Genomic DNA, 14,271 nt, shown 5'->3' with positions numbered 1-14,271 from the left:
AGCCTGTGGAGTGGGGTAAAATCCACATTTGGGATGGGATCCCCACGTGCCCCCTCTGCTGCTCCTGCTGTGGGACACTTTCACCTTGTAAATCTTGGGGTGCTTCCCAAAGCTGAGCTGCGCTGGGGGGATGTGGGAAAAGGGGGTCAGGGAGTGCAGGGAACCCTGTTCCAGAGGCAGGATGGGAATCCGTGCCTTCACTCTGTGCTGAGAACCAGCACACTCAGAGAGGCTGAGACAGAAAATTCTCTTTTTTGTCATCATGACAACAATTGGGAGGACCAGGAGTGCCCAGATCTCCTCTCTGATGTGCCACATCCCCATTTCCATAGCCTGCATTTCCCTGGAAGTTCCAATCCCTGGAGCTGCAGTGGCCCCATGCAGCTCTGCCACCTCCCTCTCTGTCTCAACCATCATTTCTGCTCTGGCTCATCATCAACTGAGTCAATGAGTTTAGTAACTGATGTTTTTAAAGATTAGTCATCTATAGGAATGACATTTGAAAGACTGACAGCTCCAATCAAATCACAAGGGCTGCTCTTGTGCTTGAAGTTGTTTAATTAAAATAAAAAAAAGGTAAAATCAACCTGACTAATTACGTGTGGTACAGCTGAGGGAAGCACAGACGTGGTCCTGGGAAGGAAGGAGCTGCCAGGGAGGTGGGGTGTGGGTTGGGCAGCCCTGAAGGGAGAGAGCTGGAGCTCTGTGGATGTTCCCTCAGCCCTGCTCCCTCCTTGGGCAGGGCCTGCTCTCTGCCAGGCAGGGCTGGTGACAGTGGTAATAATAATAATAATAATGACAACGCTGTGATTTGCCTGGTTGATTTGAGATGTGCCATAATTACTGTGTGATTACAATATTCTTAGAGCAGGGCTTACAAACCCCCCCAGCTCCTCACAGCTCCCCAAGGGCTCATCTGGCACCTCACCTTGCAAGCAAAGCCTGCAGGGGAGTCTGGGTGTTACTGGGATATTTTATGAAAAATCCCTTTGCCAGGATTGCTTCTCCTGGCAAGATGAGAAGCTTCAGCTTCTCCATGTCCTGCTCCTCTGGAATGTGATTTAGAGAATTATTTACTTAGCATGTGAATTGTTTTTAATTAATGGCCAATCACAGCCAGCTGTGTCAGACTCTGGTCAGTCATGGGTTTTTATTATTCATTCTTGTTTAGCCTTCTGAGGTCTCCTTTCTCTTTCTTTAGTATAGTTTTAGCGTATCATTTTCATATTATATGATATATGATATGATATGATATATGATATGATATGATATATGATATGATATGATATAATATGTAATGCAATACAATATGATACAATACAATATCATATCATATCATATCATGTCATAATAAATCAGCCTTCTGAGAACTTAGATTCTCATCTCTCACCTCATCCAGAGGACCCCACAACACCCCAACATCTGGGTGTCTCTGAGACAGCTCAGTCTGTGCCAGGTGAGGGCTGTGTGCCCTCAGCCAGCTGTAGATCAGAGTTTTCTGCTGCTGAGACTCTCTGGGGGAGTATTTGGTGGCAGGATGGTGCTTGGCCAAGCAGGACAGGCTTTTCCAAGGGCTGAGGATGCTCCTGGGAAGGGCAGGGGCTGGGGAGTGATGCTGGCACTTGGGGATGCTTTTCTCCCTGTGACACCCTCGTGCTCACTGAGTTATGATGTGTGCAATGCTCAGCTTCATCCTGTCTCCAGCTTCTGCTTTGATGCCTTTTGGGGCTTCCTAAAACAGAGGCCAGGCAAAATTAAAGGAATAAAAAGCAGTTCTATTTATTGAAGGGCCTTCAGGTACATTTAGGGCAGACAAAACCCACCCAAAAATGGACAATGGGTCACGGGTTTCACACTTTTATAAGTTTGGTCCATTTGCATTTTGGGGGTGAATCTGCCAATTCCAGCTTCAGCTGATGAAGTCATTGACCCCAAGTTTGCTGCCCCCAACTCCCTTTTGTTTCCATCTCTGGCCCTGAGGCAGTGAGGTGTCCTTGATTGCCAGGCCTGGAGAGGAATTGTTGTGTCTGCCCCAAATGGGGAAGCAGCAGCTCCCACTGTGTGTGGGGTTTGGAGTTCTACACTAAAGAACTGCAGGGTTACAAATAGATGGAAAATATAAAAGCTAAAATCCCAAGGCACCAGTTTGGCTCCTCCATTTCTCATTCAGAAGATCTGGATGGGCTTGGACCTTGAGTGATTCTAAATTGAGGAGAAATGACATTTTCCAGGCCATAGGATTGGTGAGAGCTGGGCTCTGCCAGCATTGGTGCCTCTGCCATGGCTCTGCTCAGCCCCTGAGCTCCCTGAGATCCCTGGCCAGAATTGGGCAGCTATTTCCATCTCACCTCCAGAGCAGGCTGAGGTGAGCTGAGCCAAAATAACTCAGCCACAGGGAAGGCAGAGTCAGCACCAGGCTGGGGCTGGAAGCCGGACAAGGCTGAACATTCATCCTGTGCCTTTCCCTCTGAGAGCCAAATCCCATTTCCTCAGGCAGAGCTGGAGCAGCTCTGGGTTTATTGGATTGGCACAGGGTGGGTTGTGCTGGTGAGAGAGAAGGAATCATTCCCTGCCAAACACCTCTGACATGGAATGGGCCAGGGTATCCTGGGGATGCCTTGAGACGGCTGAGCTAGGACAGAGGGCGGGCAGAGTTAAAGAATAAAGCAGGGATTTATTTTTAATGGATTCACTTTGGGCAGCACAAGAGCCCAGCCAGGGCTGCACCCAAGACGAACCAAAATGGTCACAAAATGAACCCAAGATGAACCAAAATGGTCCCAAAATGAACCCAAGGTGAACGAAAATGGCCCCAAAATGACCCCAAGATGAACCAAAATGGCCCCAAAATGCACGAGCACTCCCGGGGTCTCTCCCTGGGATCAGTTCTGCTCCATTTGCACCTTGCAGTTCATTGTCCCATTCCAGCTTTAGCCCAGGCAGTCCCACCCTGCTTGTTTTTCTCTCTGCAGCCCACGGGATTTGTGCTCCTGGGCTGAGATTTGGATCATTTGTCCTTGGTGCCCAGCTGGAGCAGGAATTGTTTTGTGTCCCTGCTCTGTGCACAGAGCTCAGCATCCCCTGATGTGAACCCAGACCCACACACTAAAGCAGCACAGAATATGAAAAATAGAAAAGCTAAAACCTGAGGCATCACTGACATGTCAAAGGATCCCAAACAGGCAGAAGTTCATATTCCCTGGGGAAAGAGCTGATGAGCAAAAGGTGATAAGAGCACCCTGTGTGCTCCTATGAGCAGGCCCAGCAAGCTCAGAATTTGGGCAGGGAACAAAAGTCCACACAGGAGACCATTTAAAAATGTCCTTCCAAGCTGGGTGTGAGGTTTGTGGCTGCACTAATGCACTGCAGGACTGCAAGCACCAATTGATTGTGCTGCAAGCTGCTGAATTATAGTTAGGCATCTGCTTAATCATGCCAAATTCCCCTCCCCTCACTTCCCTTTCCACACTATGGCATCAGAGAATCAATGTTAATTCCTCAGTCCCATTACTGACTCCTCTTTGGGCACCCACACTGAGCAGGGATCAGGATTTGAGCCTCATCCCTTTAAAAGAGCCATCTAACAGGGACGGGAGCTGGGAATTTTCTCTCTAAGCTGATGGAGTGGCTGATTTCTTGTCCAGCTGCTGAGCTGGGAGCTCTGAGTGCCACGCTGAGCTCTGTTGGAGTTTCCTCAAAGGCCACGGGAGTGAAAACCCACTGGGAATATTCCTGTTGGTGCCTTTGTGGGATACCTAAAACCAGAGGCCAGGCAAAATTAAGAGAATAAAAAGCAGTTCTATTTATTAAAGGGCCTTCAGGTACATTTAGGGCAGACAAAATCCACCCAAAAATGGACAATGGGTTATGGATTTCACACTTTTTAAAGTTTGGTCCATTTGCATTTTTGGGGGTGAATCTGCCAATTCCAGCTTCAGCTGATGAAGTCATTGACCCCAAGTTTGCTGCCCCCAACTCCCTTTTGTTTCCATCTCTGGGCCCTGAGGCAGTGAGGTGTCCTTGATTGCCAGGCCTGGAGAGGAATTGTTGTGTCTGCCCCGAATGGGGAAGCAGCAGCTCCCACTGTGTGTGGGGTTTGGAGTTCTACACTAAAGAACTGCAGGGTACAAATAGATGGAAAATATAATAATATATTATTGCAGAATAGAATAGAATAGAATAGAATTATTATTGTTGCTATAGTAGTATTATTATTATTGTTATTATTATTTAGATTATTATTATTTAGATTATTATTATTATTATTTAGATTAAAAATATAAAAGCAAAAATCCTAAGGTATCAGTGTGACTGGCACTGCTCTGCCATGAATCTGTTCCTGCAGTGCTGGGATGAGCTCTGGTGTTGTTGGGACAGGAGGGGACAAGGACTCTGGCTCGGGGAGCAGCAGTGACACTGGGAACCTTGGCAGCTCTGCAGTGGAAAGGTAGTTTTGAATAAATCAGGAATTTAAACATGAGTTTACCCAGATGTCACAATGGGACATTAAATGAATGACACACACAAGCTGAGATGTCCAAGGTAAAAACAGAGCAGTTTATTTTTGAACTGCAATATTTATAAACTTTCAAAAGTGACCATGGATTGGAGGATGAAATTGTCACCTCTCCAACCACACTGGTCAAACCAACAGCCCATCAATTCTCCAAAAAGAAATGCAAAACAATCATTATTTACATGAAAAGTGTGTGAGAAACTCCATTACAAAAATGTAAACATCAGAAGGCTTGGAAGAACTTTAGAAGAACAGGGTGACACCCAGAGAGTGTTCAGCTGAAATTCCCAGTGTGGCTGCTCTGGGGGCTTCTGACCATCACAGCTGCTCCTTGCAGCTCTTGCAACTTTTTTTTTTTTTTTGCAGCTCTTGCAGCTCCTTGCAGTTCGTGCAGCTCCTGCAGCTCTGCTCCTCTGCCCCAGCCCTGAGCTGCACCTGTGGGGAGGAGCAGGGAGGTGATGCCAGCTGGGAATTCACAGCACTGGAATTCCAGAGTGCCTCATTCTGCCCCCAGGCAAGGAACTCTCCTGTCTGCCTGTCTGGAGCATCTCCCAGCCTGGACATTGCTCAAAGTCCTGCAGCTCCTGCACAGCAGTTTCTGCTTCACCTCTGTCTTCAGGGACTGGTGTAGCAGCTGCTGCTGTTACTAAAAGTGATGGAGAATTTGGATGTCTTCATGTTTTTTTTTTGAAAAAACCCACCTTTAAGATATTTGATGTTAGCTATTGAAAAGAGAATAATCATGTTTTTAGGAACTAAATCCCTTTTTAAGTTCCCTTTTTAGAGAAGTCAGTGGTGGCTTTCTGCAGTGGGAGAGGGAACTTGCTCACAGCTCTGCGAGCTTCTTTCTCCCCTTTTCTTTCATACATTAGAATCAGGTTATTAATAACTCCTTTTTAAATAGAGCAGGATTTATTTTCTTCCAGGGGTTGGGAAGAGCTCTTTAATTAAAAGTGAGTGCTGATGGCTGTGGGGCTGCTGAGCTGCTGCCAGGTGATACCAAAGGTGTGTCCCACCCAGGAGAGCAGTCTCACCTCCAGGTCTGCAATTGAGAATTTTGGGATTTGGGACATAAATTGAGCCTTGGTGGCTTGCTGGGCACAGCTCTTCCTGTTTGAGGGTTGGATTTGTGAATTTGCCAGCGTGTCCCACCAGGGCTACCCATAGAATCCTGCACCAATAATTCACAGAGGATATAAAAGTTTTGTTTGGTTTGTTAGGGTTCCTTGGGTACAGGGGGAAAGGAAAGGAGAGGAAAGGAAAGGAAAAGAAAGGAGAGGAAAGGAGAGGAAAGGAAAGGAAAGGAAAGGAAAGGAAAGGAAAGGAAAGGAAAGGAAAGGAAAGGAAAGGAAAGGAAAGGAAAGGAAAGGAAAGGAAAGGAAAGGAAAGGAAAGGAAAGGAAAGGAAAGGAAAGGAAAGGAACATTTGGCTTGATGATTCAGCCTTGCGCATCCTGGGAAAATGCAGTTTGCTGGCCTGCAGGTTGGAAAGATGAGCTTTTTCCTCTGGAAAAGTGCGGTTTGGTCATTGTGACCTGCCACCTGCTCCCATGAGGTGTCACGTGGCAGCTCCTGCCTTCAAACCCCTCGGACAAAGCATATGCAAAGCCTATTATGGAGCTGTGGAATTGAGCCTGATCTCGTGGAAATTGGGTCATCCTTTGTTAGTGTCACTTTTTCAGATCCATGGGAGTCAGCAGTGCACACGCACTCGGTGCAATGCAGAGCACAGAGGTGGAAATGGAGAGCCTAGGACTGTGTCTGATGGAGAGCCTGTGCTGTGTCACCAGTGAGGAGAATTGGATGAGAAACCCTTAAATGAGAGAATTGTTGGAGCATTTCCACCAGCAACCTTAACAAAAATCCACCAACTTTTCCCAAAGCAAAGCAACTCCCAGCTGCCTTTCTATTTTGGGAGTGGGCTGTAAGTCAAACAGCTTTTTATCTCGGGAGAGATTCTTCTTAAAAACCATGTGAGAAGTGCAGCCCTTCATCAGGGAGGACTGGGGGTAGCAGAGGCCTCCTCATCCCACACCTGAGTCAAGGCACAGCTTTCCTGGTGTTGCCAATGTTGGCAGAGCAGAGCATCCTCTGTCTGACAGATGAGGAATGCCATGGTTGACTCACAATTAAAAGGAAAATATTGTGAATATGTTAGGACCAGTTTTATAGGTTTATAATTATATTTAACTAGACTATATATATAATAACTATTATATATTATAGTTATAATAGTTATATATAGTAGTTATAATAAATATAGTTATATATAATAATATATATAAAATATATATTTATATAGCTATAAAATATTTATTTATTATGTTTATTATATTTATAATATATTTCATTATATTTATTATATATAAATATATATTATATATAATAAATATATATAATATGGATAATAGTTATATATAACTATTATATATTATATATAATTATATGTAACCGTTATACATATATCATATATTATATATAGTTATATATAACTATTATATATATAATATATATAATATAGTTACATATAACTATTATATATATGTAATTATTATAACTATATATTATAACTATTATGTATAACTATTATATATTATATATTAGTATATTATATTATAACTATAATTATAACTATATATATTATAACTATTGTATATAAAAACTATATAGGTCATATTTATAACTATAACTAGCTATATTTATATAGGTTTATAGTTATGTTTTACCCCCCTTGTGGTGTTATTATGGGGTGCCCTGGGTTTGGGACATTTAGGAATGTGGGATTGTTACCACGGCAATTCCTGACCTCCAATCAAGATTTAAGGCAGTGATCTCCACCCCTGGACAACAAAGAAGGAGTGGATGGACAGAACTTTGGGAGAGCTAAAGGGTTAAAAAGCAAAATCTCCATTGTGTGGGTGAGCACATGGTGAGGAAAATCCTCTGCTCCCAGCACTGTAATATTTTCTCTATTCAGTCTTCTGTTGGATTTTTGATAAGGTTTGAATAAACCTTTCCAATTTTTGGAAGTGAGCAGCATTTCTCACATCTGGAAGCAGAAAAGGTCCCTAAATGTGGTGCCATTCCCTGGTGAGGCTGTGCCAGCACCCAGGACCCACAGCAGCCTCACCACTGCTGGTGCCAAGGGTGTGCGACACATTTTTTTTGCTCCTGCTTTGCTTGGCACAAGAAGGCTGCAAAGTTCAGGTTCAGCCCTTTCCAAAATCATTTAATAAAAAGATTCCTGCTTTTTCCAGCCTTGGAAAAGATCCCTTTGCAGCAGCAAGGGCAGAAGTGCAGTGCCTGTAATAAAGGAGAAATCTGGACAGCACTTGGGCACTGTGGTGATGGCTGCAATGTGAGAGCCTGTCCAGGAAAACAAACACATTTAGGACAATAAATCCAATATTTTTAGACTTTCCCAGGCGGTGCACCTTGCTGTTGGAAGCAGTGGAGCCTTGCATAAAAGCAGTGCCACCGCACTCCTGTCCTGATTCTCCCACGGAGGGGGGATTAATCTGGAGAAGAGAAAGTTTCTGATGCTTGTTAAAATTTGGCTGAAGCTCTGAAACTCAAGGGGTTTTATGTTTTCCAAACTGGTGGGTGGTTCATTCTAATTCTGGATATGCAGTTTATTCACATACACAACTAATCCTTTTTTGAATCCTGTTAAGTTCTTGTTCTTCTCAGTATCCTGTGGCAATAAGTTCCAGCAGCTAATTGTGCTTGTGTTGAGCTCCCTGGATCCACTTTACTCATGCTTGCTTTAAAATTTAAGTGTTGTTCTGAGGAGCTTGGTTAATTTATTTTATTTTTTTTTCCTGGGAGATAATCTGTGTTCTTGATCCCATTTGTGGGTCAGGCTGGAAGGGAAGGGTGGGTTGGGTTTTGCCTCAGCTGTTGCAAGGCCAGGGGAATTTTGTGCCTCAGTTTCTGTGGCAGTTTGGAAAACACAAGAAATGGCTCTGTAGGCCAAGGCAAGGGGTTTGTAGGGGAAGCTGTAGAAAATACTGAGTGAAAAAACAGCCCCCAGAGGCTGAGCTTCCTTACCAGGCTTCTCCAGCACCTCTGGGTTTCTGAAACCTAAAAAAAAAAAATAAACCAACCTAAAAAAACCTAACCAAATAAAAAACATAAAAAGAAGAATTCATTATTTCTGTATTCTGGCTATAGGAATTATTTCAATTTTTAAAAGAAGGAAACAAATGCTGGGTGAAGAAATGATGCAAACCCTCACCTTCCATTGCATCATTTGCTCCAAAATTTGGATTTTCAGGGATGAATCCAGGTCTCCTCTAGCTGGAATGATTCTCTTGGACACCTGAAACATTTCTGGCCATTCTCCTTCCCTTTGCTGACTTGCAGTCTGAGGTTTGTGCTGCACAGATCAGCTCAGGGATGGCCATTCCCCCTCAGAGCTGACCTGAAAATCCTCTGTCCTTTTGTCCCCTGGATTGGGAGAATCTGAGCTTGAAAACACCACTCCTGATTAAACCCTCCAAGAAGCAGCAATTCTGTGAGCTCATTACTCAGTTCTGGCTATGTTCTGCTTAATAACTAAACACTAATTAGCTGCACAGTTTTGCTACTATACTTATAATAGCCCCCATTAAAGTTATGGGGTTTTTAGGCAGTAATGGCTTACAGAGTAATTAACGAGCAAGAGGCTTTTATTGCTACCTTTATTTTTAGCCTGTGCTTTACAAGCCTGTTCTGCCAAATACCAAAAATCTTAAACAGAGGCTTGGAATGCCCATCCCCTGCCAGGCAGTGTGATAAAGAGCAGGGATGAGTGTGGAGCACCCGGAGCTCCAGAATCCTGAAATTCCAGACTGGTTTGTGTCGAAAGGAACTTAAATCTCATCCAGTCCCACCCCTGCCATGGGCAGGGACACTCCCACTGCCCCAGGTTGGTCCCAACCCCATCCAGCCTTGTCCTGACCCAGCCTTGTGCCCAGGGTGTGCTGTGCTGTGACCACCCCGTGCCTCAGTTTCCCCCTCTGGGAAGGGGGCAGGACATCCCGGGGGTTGATTTCTGTGTCAGGCACTTGTCTGTGAATTCAGAAGGGTTTTTGGGGTCACAGGGCTCATGGGTTGACGTGGGCAGAGCAGAGAGACCAACCCTGTCTTGTGCCACTCCAACATCATTTCCCAGCAGGGATGAGACCCAGCTGCTGTTTCAAAAGTAGAAGGAACCCTGATTTTAGATTTTGGGAGGAAAAAGCTTTTGGTGACAATCTCCTGAAGTGTGAGTGATTATTTTCTTGCTGCTCCAGAATCCTGAAATTCCAGACTGGTTTGGGTCGAAAGGAAGTTAAATCTCATCCAGTCCCACCCCTGCCATGGGCAGGGACACTCCCACTGCCCCAGGTTGGTCCCAACCCCATCCAGCCTTGTCCTGACCCAGCCTTGTGCCCAGGGTGTGCTGTGCTGTGACCACCCCGTGCCTCAGTTTCCCCCTCTGGGAAGGGGGCAGGACATCCCGGGGGTTGATTTCTGTGCCAGGCACCTGCCTGAGCTGGGGTGGGAATTCAGAAGGGTTTTTGGGTTGAGGTGGGCAGAGCAGAGGGACCAACCCTGTCTTGTGCCACTCCAACATCATTTCCCAGCAGGGATCAGACCCAGCTGCTGTTTCAAAAGTAGAAGGAACCCTGATTTCAGATTTTGGGAGGAAAAAGCTTTTGGTGACAATCTCCTGAAGTGTGAGTGTTTATTTTCTTTGCAAAGCTTCTGTTGCAGGTTTTGGCAGCATCTGTTTGTTATTTCCTGGCTTGTTTGAAGCACAACAAAACAACGTTTGCTACGTTTGTTTGGGGATTTTTTTGGGGTGTATTTTTTTTTTTTTTTTTTCACATCTAGACAATGTTTTTACTCCAGTAAGATGTATAGGTACAAATTCAAATCAAGCCTTTCTTTAGTTTAACATTTTCTAAATCACTTCTCTTCAGTGTGGGCAAACCAAGGATTAATGACACTGGGGCTGATCAGCCCCAGAGGAGGAATGAAGGTAAAACTGCCTATAAAGGTTGCAGATCAAATCACTCGTTCCTATGGCAAGTGTCAGAGCTGATGCCAATTAACTTGATTTAAAAAAAGAACCTTCAGTGTTTAATAATCCAGCATGTTACTAACACGTGGCTCCAGGATTTATTAAAGCTTTTTTATTAGATCAGTGCCCTTTCCACGTTGTCATTCCTCGACACCATTGCCCTCTGCCGGAGGATGGGGATCTCTTTCATCTTGTGGCACTCAATTCTTCCCAAAACCGTGCAAAATCCTTTGTTTTAGGAGTATTTAAACCCTAAAATCACTTGCATTTGAGCCAGTGATTTGTGGCTTGCACATCACTTTTCAAAAGTGGAAAAAAAACCAAAAGGCAGGATACTTTCTGTAGTGGAAAATAGAGTTTGATTGTTTTAATTGATGTTTAAATTTGTTCCTTCTCCTTCATTTCCCTGGGGAAGAGGAGACAGGGGAAGTTTAAAAGTGACAATCTGAATTAAGCAGGTTTTGTTTCAAACAGGTTCAGTGAGAAAAGGAGAGTGCTGTTGTGATGAGGAAGGGGTGGAGTAAATGCCCTGAACAGGAATATCATTTTCCCAGACCAATTTTTGTCTTGTACCACAAACAGTCACAAAAATCCTCGCCTGGCTTTGGCAGCAAGGGAATTTTAGGATTCAGGACAAGCCCTCTGTCCTGGGCTGTGATCACCAGCAGTGTAAAATCACAGGCTGCCATGTAATTCCTGGCTGGTGTTGTTCGCAGGAGAAAATGGATTTCACCTTTGGCACATGCTGAGAGGGGAGCATGGCTTTGTGACACTGAGAGCTGGTGTCACCTCTCACCAAAGCCCTTGGTGGCATCAGGGTGTGGAGATGGAAGCTTGGAATGCTCTGGATGGAGATTTCACAGCGCTCACTGTGACTGTGTTCACAGGGGTCTGAGGATGAGGGAAGAGACGAGGATCTGACTCCATGTTTCAGAAGGCTTGATTTATTATTTTATGATATATATTATATTAAAACTACACTAAAAGAATAGAAGAAAGGATTTCATCAGAAGGCTGGCTAAGAATAGAAAAAGAAAGAATGATAACAAAGGTTTGTGCCTCGGGCTCTCTGTCCAAGCCAGCTGACTGTGATTAGCCATTAATTAGAAACAACCACATGAGACCAATCCCAGATGCACCTGTTGCATTCCACAGCAGCAGATAACCATTGTTTGCATTTTGTTCCTGAGGCCTCCGAGCTTCTCAGGAGGAAAAATCCTAAGGAAAGGCTTTTTCATAAAAGATGTCTGTGACAGCTTCCAGCTGCCCCAAAGGAATTCTCACCACGTCCTTCAGGCAGGATCATCAATAACAGCAAATCCCTTCAGGAGCCAGCAGGGAGGGAAGGCTGCAGAGCAGAGCTGTGGTGCTCCCTGGGCAGCTCAGGGTGCAAAACATGGCCAGAACTGGGGTCACCCTCTGGTTCCATGTCCCTGCAGCCACCCCTCACATCTGGGACCCTCCCTGGGCTCGTGTCCCTTTGGGGACATTGATTGCAGCCACTGCATCCCAGTGGCACCTGCAGCCCAGGAGTGGCACAGAGGGAGCTCAGCCAGCTCTGGGGGACAGGGAACGGAGCACTGGGACATTCCCTGGGCCTGGCAGCTCTCCCTGCTGGCCCTGGGCAGCTGGAGCTCCACAGAGACAGCTCAGTGACCAGGGAGCTGCGGAATGCTCCGTGCAAATGGAAATGATCAGAGCAAAGCACAAACCACTGGAGCTGCTCATTGTCCCCACTGCTCAGGGGCTAGAGGCAGAGCAGCACCCCAGCACAAAGGGGCCCGTTTGCCATCGTGGCAAGCTCAGCCTGTCCCATGGGATGAGGTTGGATTGAGCCTGGATGGGCAGAGGCAGGGGAAAGGATGGGCAGGAGGCAGGGGAAAGGCAGATTGAAGTAAGGGCACAGTGCCTGGAGGAAGCTGCCCATGACAAACAGGGCATTTGGTGATGCCCGCCCACTGTGGCAGCTTGCCAGGGGCTGTCCATGGGCTCTGAGCGGATTTTTTAGCTGTTATTTCTTCCCACCCCATCTCCAGCAGCAGAATCCTTTCCTGGGTGCATTTCTGGGGAAGGCACTTCCCTGGGTAAGGTGTTCAGCCTTTCCAGCTGCCCCTTAGGCCCTGCAGGGGTGCTCAAGGGACCTGTTCCAGCTTCATCAGGGGATTCCAAGGGTGCCACTGCTCCTTGTCCTCTGTTCAGGCACAGTGAGCAGTGCAGGCACAGCAGGGATGATGCTCTATCCTCAGGGCACTGTGCTCTGGCAGATCGAGGCCAGCAGGAATTCTCTGGCTCCAAGAGCTGGACAGGGATGCAGCAGAAAGCTGATGCTTGCTGGAATAATTCCTCCTCTTCCTCCCTGGTTTATTTTGTCTGAATTAGACTGCTCTCACCAATTCTGAAAACAAATGAGAAAGCTCTGACTGGGGAACTGGCTGTTTGCTAGAGTTGGCTGGGAATTTTCCTACGAGTTTGGATATTATATGCATGGAAAAGAAATTATTCACTGAAACTTCAGTTGAGGGACATTTACATGACAGTTTTAAGGACAAAGCCCTGTTTTCCCTGGTAAATTAATACCTTTGTGGTTGAAGTGCTAATTTGGAAGAACCAGGTTCTGTCCAGCCACTTGAATATTGCAAGGTTCATTTAGAAGAAAAACTTGGCAGTTCTTGGAGCTGTTTCATTCCAAGTGGGCACAGTACTGGGGGCTGGCTGTACAGCCCAGTGGCCAAGGAAAACTCAGATCAATCCAATTTGGGCTAATCAGGGCTCTGAACCTGGATTTCTCCATGTCTTCCCCCAAGAAAAAAAACAGCTCTGGGAAAATATTTGCACAAGCAGTGTGGCACCTGTCACAGAAACATTTTATGAAAAATCCTTTCTTTAGGATTTTTCCTCCTGAGAAGCTGAAAGGCCTCAGGAACAAAATGTAAACAATGGTTATCTGCTGCTGTGGAATGCAACAGGTGCATCTGGGATTGGTCTCATGTGGTTGTTTCTAATTAATGGCCAATCACAGTCAGCTGGCTCCGACTCTCTGTCCGAGACAGAAGCTTTTGTTATTCATTCTTTTCTATTCCTAGCTAGCCTTCTGATTAAATCCTTTCTTCTATTCTTTTAGTATAGTTTTATGTAATATATATCATAAAATAATAAATGAAGCATTCTGAAACATGGAGTCAGATCCTCCTCTGTTCCCCAATCTGAAAACCCCTGTGGACACGGTCACAGCACCAGACTCAAGTGGAATTAAGGAGGGGATGTGATAACTCCTAGATCACAGAGCAGAGCTTTTCCCAGAGCATCCTGCTCCCTCTGCAGCATCCCTGGGCTCTGCCTGCCTGCACTGCAGCCCTTTTAGCAGCCTCTAATGCGCGGCCCCACCTGGGAGCAGCAGCACTAAACTGCTACCCGTGTTTGCAAACTGCCCTGGTGCGTGGCAGCCCTGCTAAGTGCTGTGCTTGAGGCTGAAATACAGCCTGCTTAAATCTTGTATGTGCTTGTCTTGCATCAAACTAAGCCGTTGTGGCACTTTAATAGACTCCAGGCACAGCACCTCGGAGAGGGAGCCAACCTGAGCTCTGCTGGAAGCCTCAGCTGAGAGTGGAGCTGCCTGCAGGATGGGAGTGTTGATGGGAATGATGCCTTTGTCCTTTACCTAAAACAGGCAAAATTAAGGGAATAAAAAGTGGTTATGTTTATTGAAG

General features: G+C 45.6%; 1 protein-coding gene across 1 annotated transcript in view; it reads left to right on the top strand.

The window, feature by feature from the left end:
• B3GAT1 (beta-1,3-glucuronyltransferase 1) overlaps window positions 1-14,271 on the top strand; it is a 40,359-nt gene that overhangs the window by 9,335 nt on the left and 16,753 nt on the right. The window lies entirely within an intron of this gene.

The sequence above is a fragment of the Ammospiza caudacuta genome, chromosome 23 (genome assembly GCF_027887145.1).
Source record: "Ammospiza caudacuta isolate bAmmCau1 chromosome 23, bAmmCau1.pri, whole genome shotgun sequence".
Lineage (NCBI taxonomy): Eukaryota > Metazoa > Chordata > Aves > Passeriformes > Passerellidae > Ammospiza > Ammospiza caudacuta.
The sequence above is the reverse complement of the archived record's forward strand: the minus strand, read 5'-3'. Positions and strand labels throughout refer to the sequence as shown.